The sequence below is a fragment of the Puma concolor genome, chromosome A2 (genome assembly GCF_028749965.1).
Source record: "Puma concolor isolate L17-30 chromosome A2, mPumCon1.1.hap2, whole genome shotgun sequence".
Classification (NCBI taxonomy): Eukaryota; Metazoa; Chordata; class Mammalia; order Carnivora; family Felidae; genus Puma; species Puma concolor.
The window spans coordinates 141,199,361-141,216,685 of NC_141668.1; the positions used below are offsets into that span (position 1 = coordinate 141,199,361).

General features: G+C 39.1%; 1 long non-coding RNA gene across 1 annotated transcript in view; it reads left to right on the forward strand.

The window, feature by feature from the left end:
- LOC147583567 (uncharacterized) overlaps nucleotides 1-16,418 on the forward strand; it is a 322,172-nt gene extending 305,754 nt beyond the window's left edge. Inside the window, exon 12 of the long non-coding RNA XR_015248334.1 lies at nucleotides 14,095-16,418. This is a non-coding gene — a long non-coding RNA (uncharacterized LOC147583567). The remainder of the gene's footprint in view (nucleotides 1-14,094) is intronic.
- Nucleotides 16,419-17,325: the final 907 nt, after the last annotated feature.

Sequence of the window (17,325 nt, forward strand, 5' to 3'; positions counted from 1 at the left end):
AAATGAACTATTGGGACCTCATCAAAATAAAAAGATATTTGCAAACAACATATCAGATAAAGGGTTAGTATCCAAAATCTATAAAGAACTTATCAAACTCAACACCCAAAAAACAAATAATCCAGTGAAGAAATGGGCAAAAGACATGAATAGACACTTCTCCAAGGAAGACATCCAGATGGCCAACCAACACATGAAAAAATGCTCAACATCACTCATCATCAGGGAAATACAAATCAAAACCACAATGAGATACTACCTCACACCTGTCAGAATGGCTAACATTAACAACTCAGGCAATGACTGATGTTGGTGAGGATGCAGAGAAAGAAGATCTCTTTTGCACTGCTGGTGGGAATGCAAACTGGTGCAGCCACTCTGGAAAAGGAGGTTCCTCAAAAAGCTAAAAATAGAACTACCCTATGACCCAGCACTACTAGGCATTTGTCCATGGGATACAGGTGTGCTGTTTCCAAGGGACACATGCACCCCCATGTTTATAGCAGCACTATCAACAACAGCCAAAGTATGGAAAGAGCCCAAATGTCCATTGATGGATGAACCGTTACAGAAGATGTGGTATATATATATATATATATATATATATATATATATATATATATACACACACACAATGGAGTATTACTCGGCAATCAAAAAGAATGAAATCTTGCCATTTGCAACTACATGGATGGAACTGGAGGGTACTATGGTAAGTGAAATTAGAGAAAGACAAAAATCATATGACTTCATTCATATGAGGACTCTAAGAGACAAAACAGATGAACATAAGGGAAGGGAAACAAAAATAATATAAAAACAGGGAGGGGGACAAAACAGAAGAGACTCATAAATATGGAGAACAAACTGAGGGTTTCTGGAGGGGTTGTGGGAGCAGGGATGGGCTAAATGGGTAAGGGGCATTAAGGAATCTACTGAAATCATTGTTTCACTCTATGCTAACTAATTTGGATGTAAATTTTAAAAAATAAAAAAGAAATAAAAAAGTAAAAGAATGGGGGTCATTAATGCAATTAATGTGCCATATAAAGTTACATAACAAGAACTAGCAGTTCTCTGTGAGGTTATATGTTTTGCAATGCACCGTTATATATCTTCATATATATAATTACATCCCTAAGGATGGAAGAGGATTAATTCTTTCAGTAAGGTAGCTATGAGTTGTTTTGATGCTGAAATTTATTTTTACTTCTAGCCTCTTGTCCCCTAATTTGTACACATATGCTATGATAATTTGAAGTTAAATTTCAGGGATCAGTGAATAAAATTGCTTTTTTTCCCTTTTTTGCACATGCAGTTGTGGTTTCCTGATATACCCTTGTGGTTGCCAGATAAACACCCATTTATCTTTCAAAACCCACCTATTGTATCACCTCCTCCAGGAAGCCTCTCTGGCCTCTCCAGATAAAATTAATCATTCCCTCCTCTGATCTACCTTTGTGTCTTGCCTTATCTGTTTAAGCTGTCATCTGCCTCTGTAGAGTCTGAGCTCACTGAGTGGAATAAGGAGAATAGGCTCTGGGATCAGGCTACCAGAGTTCACCTCCCAGGTACTATTTCCCACATGTGGGGCCTTGGACAGGTTATTCAGCTTGGGCTCTATGTACCTCCTATCTGTACTATGGGAGTACTAATTGTATTGGCTTAAGAGGGACACTAAGAGAATTAAATGGGCATTAAATATTTGATAAAAGACATGACATAATGTTCTAAATAAAATTAGCTATTAGTGTTTATCATCTTATTACCCATAATGCTAGTTAGATGACCTTATACCACCTTGGAGTCAATTTGTAACACTGGGTCTAGACCACCAAGGTACCCTTGGATCCTTAAGTCCTTACGGTGTCCTTGGTTGAGGTCAAAAGTATGAGTGATTTTGCAATCAGGATCTGAAGGAGAAGGAGGTAGGAAATTAATAGCTGAACGATGGAACAAGCCTCCAAAGATCACCCCATTCTGACCCTAACATGTAATTCTGTGACGATAAAGAAAATAAAAAGAGGATCAAAATGTACCCAATTAATATTCATCTTTACATGGAAACCAGTTTGACAATAAATTTCATGTTAAAAAAATATTCATCTTTACAGATCTCATTTTTAGGTATTGTCTTTCTGTTCCTCTGAGCAGAAGGTTCACTTAAGTCATTCAGTAAGCTTTGTTCTCCAAAAACCAAACAGTAAGGTGATGTGGGGACAATGGGAAGTAAAATGAAATGGCACAACCCATCCCTGAGGCTAGAAGAGGCAATGAAACGGAATTACATAAGCTTCCTCTAAGTCCTCAATTTGAATGATGCATTTACTTTGAGACATCTCATCTTCAAAATAGGTGAGCTGAGGATTAGAGGAATGGAACAGATGGCATCTTGATAAATTAATACTCTGAAAACGAGGGAGGAGACACACATTGTCTACAACATTCAGAAAGTATTTCTACTAGAATAAAGTATATACTGTATTTTGGTGTATCTGAAGATTAGATGTTTATGTCATCGTCATTATTTAGCACATTTGGGGAAAGAAAGAATTTTGATAAATACAAAGGTTATACTTGAGCATTTATTCACTTGCTACAGTGCTACCAACTAGTAAACTCCAAAGGTGAACTTGGTATATAAATAGTAAGTAAATGGTAAATAAAGAGAAATTGTCTTTTGCTAAGTGAAATAAGTCAGACAGAAAAAGGCAAGTACCATATGATTTCACTTATATGTGGAAGCTAAAAAACAAAGCAAACAAATGAACCAGAAATAGACTTACAAATACAGAAAGCGAACTGGGGGGTTGCCAAAGGGTAGGGGTGTGGGGGGTGGTCAAAAGGATAGAGTTACAAACTTCCAGTTACAAAATAAATAAGTCATGGGGATGAAAAATACAGTATAGGGAACATAGTCAATAATAGTGTAATAACATTGTATGGTGACAGACAGTAACTACACTTACCATGGTGAGCATTGTGTAATGCACAGAATTGTTGAATCACTATGTTGCATACCTGAAACTAATATAATATTGTATGTCAACTATACTTCAAAAAATTTTTAATGTTTTATTTATTTTTGAGAGAGAGAGAGAGAGAGAGAATGAGAGCAGGGGAGAGGCAGAGAGAAAGGGAGACACAGAATCCGAAGCAGCTCCAGGCTCTGAGCTATCAGCACAGAGCCCGATGTCAGGCTGGAACTTACAAACTGTGAAATCATGACCTGAGCCAAAGTCGTATGCTTTACCAACTGAGCCACCTGGGCACCCCTACTTCAATTAAAGAAAGAGAGAGAGAGAGAGAGAGAGAGAGAGAAAGAAAGAAAGAAAGAAAGAAAGAAAGAAAGAAAGAAAGAAAGAAAGAAAGAAAGAAAGAAAGTTATCTTTGTAGAATCATGTAATGGGATTTTAGTAGGCAAAATGTACACATAATAAAAATAAAAGACAAATAGTACACAAAGATATACTATGAACTGTCTCCCTCTCAGCTCTAATTCTCCATTCCTCAAAGGAAACACCATTATCACTTTCTTACATATCCTTTCTTTTCTTGTATATGCATATATATTACAGCTTGAGAGAGTTAAAGATCTTTGTTTCTAATTTATACCCTTATTTTGCATACACTTATTAAGGCTAAAACTAAACCCTTGCAGTGGACAGGCTTTACATGATTTGGGCAAAATTGTTAAGTCAATCAGGATTAGTTTGGTTTCAAGTGACCAAAAGAAAGGTGGTTTAAGCAAAGAAAAAAAAAAAAAAAGAAAAGAAATCATGGGAATACATCCAGGGGATAGAGATCTGACAGCCTCAAACACAGCTTGAGGTCTTGACCATTCATATTCTCTCTCCCTCTCTCCCTCCCCCTTTCTCCCTCTCCCCCCTACTTGCTGTTCCACTCTGTTTCCCAGTTTCCCTCCATTTTTGGAGCCTGTGGAGTGACAAAATCATGGTCAGCAGCTCTAGCCCCACATCCCACCTGGCTTAAAATCTAGCAAAATGAAAAAGAGTGCTTCTCTTCCCCAGCTATTCAAGGAAAGCCTGAAGCTAACTTCTTACTGGTCTATATTGTCTCATGCCCATCCCTGAGCCAATCGCTGTTCCAAAAGCAATGTCCTTTTGCCCCCAGAACACATGCTTCCCTCTCCCTCACTCCTCCCACGAAACATGTGATCACAGCATGTGATCTAAAAGTGAGGGAAGCTGTATAGCTCAGAGGAAAACTAGGGTGCCATTACCAACAGAAGGGTGAACCGATGGCAGGCAGATGAAAATCTCAGAAGTTCATAGCACTTACCCAATTAAGGAAAAGATGGACATAGTTACCTCTTACTTCATAGTAGAAAATTGTCAAAGATTAGGGAAACTATATTGTTTATCCTCAAATCTTATTTTTTATTACAGGATAAACCTCAATTGGACAAGTTCAAGATATAAGTTATCTATCTAAAAGCCAGTCCAATGTTCCTACTTCCCACTATACTGATGAATTCAATGGTCCAATAATTCAGGTTTTGTTTGCTTTCCCACTCTTTTCAGAATCATTCCCATCAAGCACATGGTAATAGCTTTATATTTTCCTTCCTTTCAGTAACCCCATTACTGGAATGCTTCTTAGCCATTAAAACCAGCGGTTGATTTTTTTGTCACTCAAATAACATGAACTTACGTACATATTAAGGCCTATCTGAGCTATAAATGGTAAAAGAATATCAATGCCTTCTATCAAATTAGGAAAATAACAAGTAAGACTCAAATAGAAGAAATAAACCATTTGGTAACACAAGACAAAATATGTCTTTTTTAATGCACAGTTCATGGGATTAAAAAAAAACTATTCACTAACATTGAAAATACGTTGCTTTTAACCTCAAGACTACAGTACATTCAGGCAGGAATAGAGATCACCTAGTCTAGTGATGTGGATGTGTGATAGGGCCGACCTTTGGGAAGGGAATTCACTCAGGTGCTGGCTTCAAATGCAAATTGTTTGGCATGGCCTTGGTCTAATGAGCAAATGGTCTGTAGGTGGGATCTGAGAATTGTGTATTAATTAGCTCAGTTGATGATACTTATGTGGCTTTAACTTGGGGAAAAAATGTGTGTGGCTCAGTTGGTTAAGTGTCTGACTTCAGGTCACGATCTCACGGTTCTTACAGTTCATGAGTTCAAGCTCTGTTGCGGGGCTCAAATTTAAAAAATTAAAAATACGTGCAGACTTGCCATCCAGGATGTCAAGCAAATTAAAAATCTTTAAATGTCTATATCTTGACAGCTAATGGGTTCAAGCCCCGCATTGGGCTCTTGCTGACAGCTCAAAGCCTGGAGTCTGCTTCAGATTCTGTGTCTCCCTCTCTCTACCCACTCCCCTGCTTGTGCTCTCTCTCTCTCTCTCTCAAAAATAAACATTAAAAAATATTTATTTTAAAAATGTGGATAGTCTAACCTCCTCATTTTATAAACAGGGCTTTTGAGGTGCAGAATAGGGAAGTGATTTGCCCACAAATGGCAGAGCTGGGGCTAAACCCATGTGTCCTGAATGCGGTACTCTTACCTCCTTCCTTGCTTTTCACCTTTCTGTGCATCCATTTCCATGGGGTTGTTGAGAATGAATCTGGCTGACCATATTGTCCAGGCTGGTGTGAAATTCTATTAGAAAGATATCTGGTATGGAAATGACCATATCAATGAGCTTTAACTGTTTCTTACAGGATTCTTTTCCTGACTGTACAAAGCATCTGTCTGGTTAAAGTCTCAGTCGATTCTTAAACACAAGTGTTCCGGATGAGGAAAAGAGTTTCCCTCGGTCAAAGGACCGTGTATTCAGAAGATGCAAATCAACCAATAGGACTCATTCAAGATACCTGACATTGTACCTGAAATGGGTCCACATCACATTGCAATGGATTCTATTTGTGTTCTCTATAAGAAAAGTGAGGAGAAAAAAAAAAATAAAAAAATAAAAAATAAAGAAAAAAAAAAAGAAAAGTGAGGAGAGACTGACAACGTGATTCCATTGAAACCTTTTAGATTACATTTTTCCTGATCACCTTAGGTCTTACTTCACCACACATACAATTATATCTGGATAACATATTTGAAGAGATGTTTCAAATTGGAATTAAGAGACATCCACAACCTTTCCATTTCCAGTGGGTGAGATTTTCTCTTCCTTACTCTTACTGTGACTGATTCAACTTTGTATTTTCTGTATCCAGCACAGTGCCTGGTACATAATATGATGGCGTTATGTAGAAGTTATACGCCACAGCGGTTGAGAGAAAGGGCCACGAAGGTGCCGGTAAATATTTAACAATGGGCTCTCCAAGAGAAGGAAGTCCCGATCTGTAGCATTTGCTGATCTCCATGGTATAAATAGTTCACTATGGCCAATTTCAAGCTACTAACGTGACTGAATGCACATTTATGAAAAAGATATGCCATAGCGCATTGTTACATAATATTTCCACCAGAAAGGTTCAATAGAAATAGCTTTAAGAATGAAGATAAAGTAGAATATAGTAAAATAATTAGAAAGCAGAGCTGAGTGTTGATTACCTTTGTTTTAATATCATTTATTTGATTGAAGATTTATCTAACTTAATCTTTAATAATGGCTGAATTTAACAACCAGTGCTCAAAAGTCCTGAATATGGGACATTTTGCTCTTTGTGAGCTGATTTGATCTAACTTCAGTTGCCACTGGAAGGGGCTCTTGGGCCTGAGTCATAACTTCTTCAATTATTAGCTCTGAGATTTTGAGCAAGTCGGCTTGACCTTCTAGTGCCTCACTTTCCTTATCTTTATAATGGAATAATAGTGGTAAGTATCTTACAAGCTGTTTGCAAAGAATAAATGAGAAAGTACATGTAAAATTAGAGAAATGTTGTAAGAGCCCAAGAAATGTTGGCTCTTGGTGATAATAATAATACTCAACAAATATTGACTCAGTGACAGATGGTGGATAGATGGATGGACACATGGATTGACAGATGCTTTTCATGTGAGAGAGAGAAAAGCTTTTTTTTTTTTTGATGCTTGTTTATTTATTTTGAGAAAGAGAGAGAAGACCAGCAGGGGAGGGGCAGAGAGAGAGGGAGAGAGAATCCCAAGAAGACTCCATGCTATCAGCACAGAGCCCGATGTGGGGCTTGAACTCACAAACCATGAGATCATGACCTGAGCCAAAACCAAGAGTCAGATGCTTAACCAACTGAGCCACTCAGGTGCCCTGGGAAAAAGCTTTTTTAATGTAAAAAATATTTAAAAAGTTCATCCATAAAGTGTCTCTAAGGAGGATATGAAATCCCCCAGTTTGTCATGGTGGATGAATCAACTCTTCTTTCCATGGTGCTGCATGATACGCTAAGAGTCCTACATGACTTGCCATTAGTAGCATCAGCAGTCACTAAAAAAAGCAGGAAGAGAAGTACCCTTTCTTCACTCCTACCATCCGCGGGGAGCACAAGTGTTAAAGCCCCTTTCAGACATCATCGCTGCATGTCCGTGGCCCCTTCTCTTCCGGAAAGAGCTGAGTCTCTCTTTTTCTGAATCACATGTCTGCTAATATCAAGGCGCGGGGTTTTCCCTCCAGATACTGCCTGCTCTTCTAAGACCACCCAAGGAAGCATCTCTTTCCTGCTCACAGTGGATTGATCCCAGTACACTTGACAGTGCCCCGTGGGACTGTTTCTCACTCACATGGAGAGTCTGACATATTGAGGACAGTGGTTCCTCTCAAGTCTGAACGGAGCCCTTCTCCTTTGGAATCGTGTCTTCTTCCTTGCTCCAGTTAGGCTTTGGTTCATCTTCCCAGGCCGAGAGAGAGGAGAAGAGTCTCCTGACAGCTGTGGATCCTGCATCTTCTGTGCAATAATGTCTCAGAGAAAAACTAGAAGCGGAAGCCCAGTTGCCACCAAACTCAGCTTTCCACATCATTCAAATGCCCCAAATGGTGGCTCACCTGTAATGAAGGTAGGTGACCTGCAAACAGGCCTTTGACAAAAGTCTGCATCTATGTGTCAAGATGAGAACGTTGGTCTTGTAACTCGAAGCCTAGAACCTTTTTCACTGAATCATGCTACCTTTTGGGAGGTCTGGCAGGGAGTTCTTGACGTGTAAGTAACACCCTTATTTTTGCTTCTTTGAAAAGATAGACATTGAGAGTCTCAATGTCTTGATAATACTTGACTGAAGGCACAAATCTATCTAGTTCATCTATCCTAAACACTTCAAAATGAAGAGGAGGGGCGCCTGGGTGGCGCAGTCGGTTAAGCGTCCGACTTCAGCCAGGTCACGATCTCGCGGTCCGTGAGTTCGAGCCCTGCGTCGGGCTCTGGGCTGATGGCTCAGAGCCTGGAGCCTGTTTCCGATTCTGTGTCTCCCTCTCTCTCTGCCCCTCCCCCGTTTATTCTCTGTCTCTCTCTGTCCCAAAAATAAATAAACGTTGAAAAAAAATTTTTTTTAAATGAAGAGGAGATAGTTTTGAGTATCTATAACGAAACAGGTAACTAAAGGAAAAGTTGCATCAAAGGACAATGACAGAGAATGAATGGAGACTTGGAATATAAAAATGTCTTTAACCTGGTAAAGGTTACCTATCAAAAGTGTGGAGAAAGCCCCATACTTAATGGTGATGCATTCCTCTGAAGATCAAGGAAAACCCAAGGATATTCATTCTAGCCTCTATTTTCCTGGAGGTTTCAGTGAATGCAGTAAGACAAGAAATAGAAATTAAATCTATAAGGATTAGAAAGGAAGAAATGAAATTTTAAATGACAAAAATTTGAAAAGCTCCAAAGAGGTTTCAAATCATTAGAAGTAATGAGAGAGTTTAAGAAGGGTGGTTGGATATTAAATCAATATGCAAAAATAAATCTACGCATCAACGTCCAATATTTAGAAAATTCATTTTAAAATTTCCATTTATAACACTTTTTATAATGCTAGTGAGTAAAGCTAAAAGAATTACTACTATGTTAATGAACAGAAAGAGATTCTACGTTATAAAGTGGTCAGTTCTCTCCAAAATTGTGAATTAAGTGCTATTCCAATCTGAACTCCTGTAGAAATCTACAGGAGTTGTGGTTTTTGGGGGTTTTTTTTTGTTTTTTTGTTTTTTGGAAAAAGTAGAAACTGATTCTAAAGTTTATGTAAAAGGGAACAGGGAAAAGCCATGACACTTTTTTTAATTAAAAAATTTTTTTCAACATTTATTCATTTTTGAGAGTGAGAGAGACAGAGCATGAACAGGGGAGAAGGGCAGAGAGAGAGGGAGACACAGAATCTGAAGCAGGCTCCAGGCTCCGAGCTCCAAGCTATCAGCACAGAGCCCGACGCGGGGCTTGAACTCATGGAGTGCGAGATCATGACCTGAGCTGAAGTCGGATGCTTAACTGACTGAGCCACCCAAGCGCCTTAAAGCCGTGGCACTTTTAAAGAAAAACAAGTTTGGGAGAGTGACATGCTTTCTAGATATCAAGGCATCATATAAATCTCTAGTAATTAAGACAGTGCGGTATTGTTTCATTTGTAGACACATAGAAAACATAACAGAATAATAACAAAGCCAAATAAACTGAGAGACTGTTGCGGGTGGAATTTGGTCTTCCGAAAAAGATACATTCAAGTCCAAAACCCCTGGAACTTATGAATGTGACCTATTTGGACATAGGGTCTCTGCAGAAGTAAGCAAGTTAAAATAAACTGGACCTTAATCCAGTTGTTGGTGTCGTTATAAGCAGCAGAGACACAGAGAGAGAGGTAGACCGCCGTATGCCAAGGAATGCACATAAGCACTTGTTGTGTGCCTGGCGAAGCACTTTTCATGGTGTATATGCTGGGAAACACACAGTGTGCACACGTTTAAGGAATGAAGTGAAGGAGTGAAGGAAGGTAGGCCTGAAGCTGCCGGTGGAAGAAGTAGGTCACCAGAACCTGGAAAGAAGAGAGTCAACAATTGAGAGGGCTCCTTAGAGGTCTTCCTTAGAGGCCACCCAGAAGCGGGGGGGAGCTGGAGAAATCTCACGCTCCTCTGCCCTGAGGTCTCCTGCTGGTGTCTCCGCCAGTCAAGCAGAACTCAGTGGATGAGAGAGTCCACAGATGAAGTCCTTCTTGGTTAGTCTTCCAGGTACAGAATTTGGTAGAATAAGGGTAAAAAGAGGATTTGAGGGGCAGTGGTTTTATCTTGCACACAAGACATTATATAATCTTTGCCAAAGCCGTGAGGGACCTTACCCTACCCTTATCCCATTTCACACAAGCAAACTGGAGCTTGGAGAGGTTAAGTCGCATGCTGACAGTTGGCATGTAGTAGAGTTGGGGTCTAAGCCTAGACAGTGTTAATCATGAGCCACGTAGCTCACCGCCAAAGTGAAATTCATGGCTCCATCATAGGTACAGACTAAGTCTCAGAGCAGGTGAAAAGCTGGGCCAGTGTCAGCAGAAAGGGCTGGCATTTCCCAGTTCTGTCTGGCTCCAAATGCCATCTTCCACTGTGACACCACATGAGCACCCATGACGTAGCGACCCACGAGAGGCACACGCTTGGGGTTTTCCTTTTAATTACGAAGTGGAGAAGTGGCGACACCAATAATACTATTGAAGTATTCAACTGGTTTTTACCTCAAGTGACGGAGTAGCCATCCTCAGAAATGAACAGCCTCCACCATGACATGGGAGAAAGCAAAGAGTGTCCGATATTTGCCAGCCTGCATTTTGCATACCCTTGAGGGTGTCTGTCACTAGAGATGTTCTGAGGGTTTATGTTGTTAGAGATGCTGGGATCTCTGCAATTCATTTTGATTTTGTTTAAAGCCATAAAATAAAGTGATTGGGTGAAATTCTTTTCTGTTAAAACAAAACAGAATAGTGTGAGGCCTTGCAGCTTTTATCATGGGCACTTTTAAGGTACACGATCGCTTTCATTCAGCTAAATGCTATGGGCTCAAACATGGACTCTATGATTACAGTTTGTTTGGTTTTGATTATTCTTGTTTATGCACATCTTGTTTAGTTTATACTAAACTATTAGACAGGAAAGAGATAGGGAGTATGAGACAAATAAGACATTAATGATCATGAAAATGATAATCTACAATTTCCCTTCAAACTGATACCTTATAGACTCATATAGTGACTTAGCAGAACAGGTAAACCACACATGTCAAGATTTCCATATTACTTTCGCTTCCATTGCTCAATAGAAGAACTTCAGTGGTGATTATAGTTCATTTGGCTTTTGATCTATTGGGGATAATAATAACCATCCATATGATGGGTTATTTGCAGAGAAATGTTGCAAGTAGAAGCCCTGAAACTTTTTATTAACTCGTCATTTGGAAACAAAGCAGAAAAACATTAAAAATAAACCAGTTAACTTTAAGTGAAAAATCTAAGCAGTCCAAACAATCGAGTCATGAAGCCATTTTTAAAAATCTATTCTTGATGCTGTAACACCTGTTAAATCCCAGTCTCTATTTAAGTAAGCATTCAATCCTTAAACTAAATAAGATACGATGTCCTTTTAAACTCTATTTTTGTTCCGGAATTATCTCCAAGTAGATTAACTAGTGCCTACCCTTTTTTAAAGGAGTTGGCATTTATTTTCACATATAAAGTGATTACAGTTGATCATTTTAAATGTTATTTTATTAAACAGTGTAGACCTAAATATTTTTTAAAATAAAATCACTTCTTTATGACATACCATGAACGAAATAATGGAGTTGCATAACAAACTGACAAGGAGATTCATGAGGCATTGCCATGTGTAGTAGACATTTGTCACTTTTGCCCATGCAGCAGGAAACCTCTTTTTTCCAGCAACATTGCCTGGAGCCTGTTTCGGAAGCTACCCTCTCCCAGCCACAGTCCCATATAGGTTAGGTGAAAATGACCTGCCTTGCTGATGGGTACCTGGCCTCAGATGAAGAAAATCAGAATGTGGAACACCCTGGCCAGTGGTTCATTTAGAACGACTATGTCCCAAACTGTGCCAATAAACTTTAGTGGAACCAGTAGAATAAAGAAGCTGCCTTTCAGATGGAGCCACTGAAATAGAAGGACCAAAGACCAGAATATTCCCAGCAATGTGCAAGAATACCATATGCCTAAGAAGAAAACAGCAAAGAAAAGCATAGTCAAACGACCGATAGTGATAGGTTCCCAGTGACATGTTTGAGCTCCTGGTTCCAGCCATTTCATAACTCAGTTGGATTTCACTTTTAGACTTCTCAGTTGTATTAAGCAATAACTTGATAGATGACCTTGAATACATCACTTTATTTCTCTGGTCTTCTCTGTCTTCATCTATAAAATAAAGGCATTAGATCAGATGCCTGCCTAACATCTCTTTTAGATTTTACAGATTTGTGATCTTGTGATTGACCATGCATTAGTGACTCTGTAGAATTTTTAAATGGACCCAATTTCAATTGACAAAATAAATGGTGCTGGCCATCCTACTTCTTAATAGATAAAAAAGGTGAATTATACAGTACTTACAATTATAGAGGCCATGAGAAGTCATCTAATCCTTCTTCTGAGTCTCCTATCTAAATTGAGAATACACAAGGATGCTTTTATACTCCGTATCTTCATTTTGATGGATCTCCAGGGCAAATGTCTCAGCTAACTTAATCAAAGATGTTGTTCACAACCTCTATTATGATCCTGAGTATCCCTGCCCCCATTCTGATGAAGAACCCTGGAAATTACCCATGGTAGTTTCACTTGCATTTAGTGAAAATCTTTTTGTACAATTTCGCAAATGCAAAGAAAAAAAGCCCTTTTATATAATTCCTCCAAGTTTCATAATTCTTTGATAGACCGCATCCATATCCCCTGCTAATTATTTCCCCATAAGGCAGGGTATTATACTTCCCAGAAGATGTTTTACAGGTAGGAAAGCTTTTGAAAATATATAATATTTTGACCTTTGAGATAAGAGATTTGTTGTGAAACTAGTCCTTTTTATTACTAGGTGTCATTCAAAATAAAATAATACGTTTAGACATGTTGTAGCAATTTACTTGCTATTACTCAAATCTTACCCTCTAATTAGAAGGAGAAATATGAAGCTTCATCAGTGCATAATTTAACAAACTCAATGTCATGAAATTACCATATTTTATTCTTGCCTAGCACCAAAATTTGTGGGCCCGGAGGAAAATGTTCACTTCTAAAATGCAAGATATGACTTATAACAAAAGAGTGCTTGAGAGCTGATACTACGGGTTCAGGCTAATCAAAGCCTTTGGACAAGTTCCAAAAGGCAGATTTAAAATATGAGTCAATCTCCAAATCCCATCTGCTTTGGGATGCAGCAGAAAAAGAAATGCAGTCATTTGGGGAGAGCGAAAACTATCAAAATCAGGGCTTTTTAAACCACTGATGGAAATGATAATGGAGCAGTGGGATTGCCAGAAAGAATTCTCAAAGGAATTAGAATTTTGTCTCCAGGTAGAAGAGCCCCCCGCCCCTGAAAATGGCAGAGGTGTCCCTACACTGGGATCAAGTTTCACTTTGTTCCTTCTTCTCTCTCTCCACCCTCTATTTTTATGCCCACAGCAGGGTAGGTTAGAGGCTTCACCCGATAACCTTAAAGTTACAGTAGTGTAACAAAATCAAGGTTATCTCTTATTCATATCACAATCCCGGGTGTTTTTGTTCTGCTGGGTCTTTCCATCTTGTGGCTCCACCCTCCTCGAGGCCCTCAGATCCTCTGTATTCGGCTGGCATTTGGGAAGAGGACATAGGGAAAGCACATTCATATCTTCACTACTTTGGCCAGAACTCGGTCATGTGTCTACATGCAGGTGTGAAGGAGGCAGAGAAATATAGTGTAACTGTGTGCCAGGAGGAAAAAGGAAAAAGTTTTAGTGGACATACAGTTTCTGCTACATCTTTCTCTCCTTCCCTCCACCACTCTCATCTTTGCAAAAGCAATATTTGCATAATAGTTAAGAACGCAGAGTTAAGTACACTTTAGAGTCAGTCTACCAGGATTCAAGTGCAAGTTCTGCTCCTAGTAGCTGTGTAATCTGGGGAAATGATATAAGCTTTCTGTGTTTACTTTTCTGCAAAACAGGAATAATACAAGTAACTGACTCATAACATCATTGTGAATATCAGATAAATTAATGGCTAAGTGAAGAAAATTCTAAGTAGAATATGCCTGGGACTCCATTACTTCTCACTTCTATATCAGTCAGACTCCTAGGTTGCAGTAGAAATAATCTTGCTGACTTGAGTAAAATAAAATTTATGAGGGGACCAGGAATACTGCAAAAACAGGCTTCGAAAACAAGTCCACAACAAGCAACCTCTGGAGGGCCAGTCATCAGGAACCAGAACAGTTCTTCCAGCAGGAACAGGTCCATTCATGGATCCCCAGGCCACTACTGCTGCTGAGGTGATGATTTCCTCCAAATGCCACCACACCACGCCCTACAGCCCTTACTCAAATTCCAAGCGCTACAGGAGACTGCTCAATTGCCTGCCCCTGAACTTTCCAGAATGACAAGAAAGAGAATTTGGACCCATTTGCTTTCTGGTCCCAAGAATGCACACAGTGGCACATTTCTAAGAGGATAAAAAGTTTTGATAGTCATGGCACCTTGCCATGGTTGGCTGCTGAACAATAAAAAAAAAAGATGATATCCATTGTGTGATCTATCCCCCCAGTCAGCCAGCCAGCCACTCACCCACCCACTCATCCACCTACCCATTGATCCATCCATCTCTCAATCTATTCAGTTAGCCATCTATCCACCCATGCAAAGATACATACATATCTGACAAACACACATCACCACATTTCTCTCACGTTTTTTATATCCAAATACCCGTAAAAAATGAGTCTTTCAGAGGAAGCTTTTATGGACCTAATTCACCCCAAAGCTTATGTCTCCCTGAGCAGTAGATGAAAAATATTGCAGCCTGAAAAGAATTGACTTGAAAGAATTAGGGCCCCTGCCTAAATGCCTAACATAGTATAAAAGAGTGACTCCAGCCCCAGGGTGAATGGAGTCTTATGTCTCATAAGGCAAGATATTTATTATAATGACAGGGCAAAATGGCCGTGGTCAAATCTTAAATCCAGGATGCATCTAAAGCAAGAATGTCACTTTCCAATTCAAATCCAAAATGTACATTAAAGGCAAAGAGTGTGTATGAATTCTGTTTAAAAGTCTCTTTACAGAAATGGATTAGGGTTGTCATTGATACCAAGCTTCTATTCTACCTGAGATCTATTCATGCTTTGAGCAGAGTTTAAGGCTTTCTTCTGGAGCTAATAACCTCATTTAATCTGTAATTTCTATGTGAGAATTGGCGCACCCAAAATAAAAGAACAAATTACTAGATTATTTTTTCAATGAAATTCTAAATCAGCCTTTGGGATTTCCAACTATGAAAGCCCCCACAAAATGCTCTGTATTTTCATGGAGTTAATAGTCTTGGCATTTTAATGCATGTTTTTGAGGAATTAAAATTCAGTCACCAAAACGTACTGTAATGCAGTTATAATAGACACCTTCTTGTGTCTGCCTCCCACTCTTTAACAGTTGGGTACAAGGCACCATGCTAAGATATTTACACAGATCAGTTCATTTAATCTTCCCAATAGCCTGTGATGTAGGCTTTATTGTTTCCATTTTATATATGGGGAAATTGAGACTTGCAACATCAAAGAGCTTTTCCAACTTCACATATATAGAGATGGTGAAAGTAGAAATCAGATTCCGGAGTCCAGTTCTAGAACCCATGTTCAACCGCTAGCCTTGCACATCCATTTACCTGTATCTCATTCAGGTTGGCTCATGCTTGGTATATGTGACCCTGCCATCTTGGTTACTATTATTATGGCTAGATACCTTATCCAAGAAGGACTAACAGAGGTAGTTCTGGAAACATAGAATTGAGATTTTAGATACCGCTGTTTAGTCTATGTTAACTTCAAAACAATGAAAGAAATATAGTCTGAGAAGTTTTGGATGGACATATTCTCCATATGATGTGGGACTGAGTAGCAGGAAAAGTTGGATGGCAGAGGGAAGAAGAATTAAAAGTGCGTGCCAAGAGAAGTTTTGCATATTTTTCAAACCATTTTTGAATTTGTTTAAATAACGTTTGGTGAAACAGGGATTTAATGGCAACCTCAATAGTAACAGCAATGTTGGAGACATACATCCCCTCCCACTTCTTTATAAATACAATTATTTCAGTACTTAAGAAAACCTGTAGAATCTGAAAAATAAGACAATACTACTGGAATATGTACCTGTTATTGCTTCACTACTGTGCTTGTAATTGACCTTTTTTCGCACTTTATTTCACCGGTGTTAGCAGTCCCAAAGGCATCTTATTTGCAGGTTTTTCTGAATAAAGCACTGGTACTTAACATTGTTTATTCTTAGGGTCCCCTCTTAAAACTAAAGTGCCTTTTGCTTTATTATAGAACTTTGTAAATATCCTCCTAATCTTTATAAATTATGTTTAAATATTATAAAGATATATATTGTTATGTTATTTATATATTGTTAATTAAATGGATATTATTTATTAATTTATTATTACTATTTTTTTAATGTTTATTTTTGAGAGAGAGAGAGAGAGACAGACAGAGCATGAGTGGGGGGGGGGTGCAGAGAGAGAGGGAGACACAGAATCCCTCAGGCTCCAGGCTCTGAGCTGTCAGCACAGAGCCCGACGCAGAGCTCTAACTCACCTGTGAGATCATAACTTGAGCCAAAGTCGGATGCTCAACCGACCGAGCCACCCAGCACCCCTATTATTACAACTGTTAATGTCAACCAAATACTACTCCTGTTCCTTTTGGCTTTCTGGAAGTTCAAACCCTGATAAGTCCAGTGGCATCTCTTCCCTTGAGCTCAGAGATTTGCTTCTGCATCTATACCATGTATTTCCCAGTGTATTTAAGATAGCTAGAATTGTCTGCTGTTGCTTGCAACCCCAAGTGTCCTAATCTTGCGAGAAATGAGGGAGGAACCCAGCATTCATTGAATGTTTTCTACCTGCTAGAACATCTACATAAGTTTACTCATTTAATTCTCCTGACATCCCCGGGAGTATCAAGTTCAAAGCACTGAAGTGATTTGAAACAGTCAAGGTTTCACCTCCGGTTTCCTGCCTTCCAGAGCCCAAGCTATTTTTCCTCCATCATGCTGTAACTTACCTCAGAATTAAGAGGAAAAATGCTGAAATATGTCTCAATTTTTTTCAATGTTTATTTATTTTTGAGAGAGAGAGAGGGATACAGAGCATGACTGGGGGAGGGGCAGAGAGCAGAAATATGTCT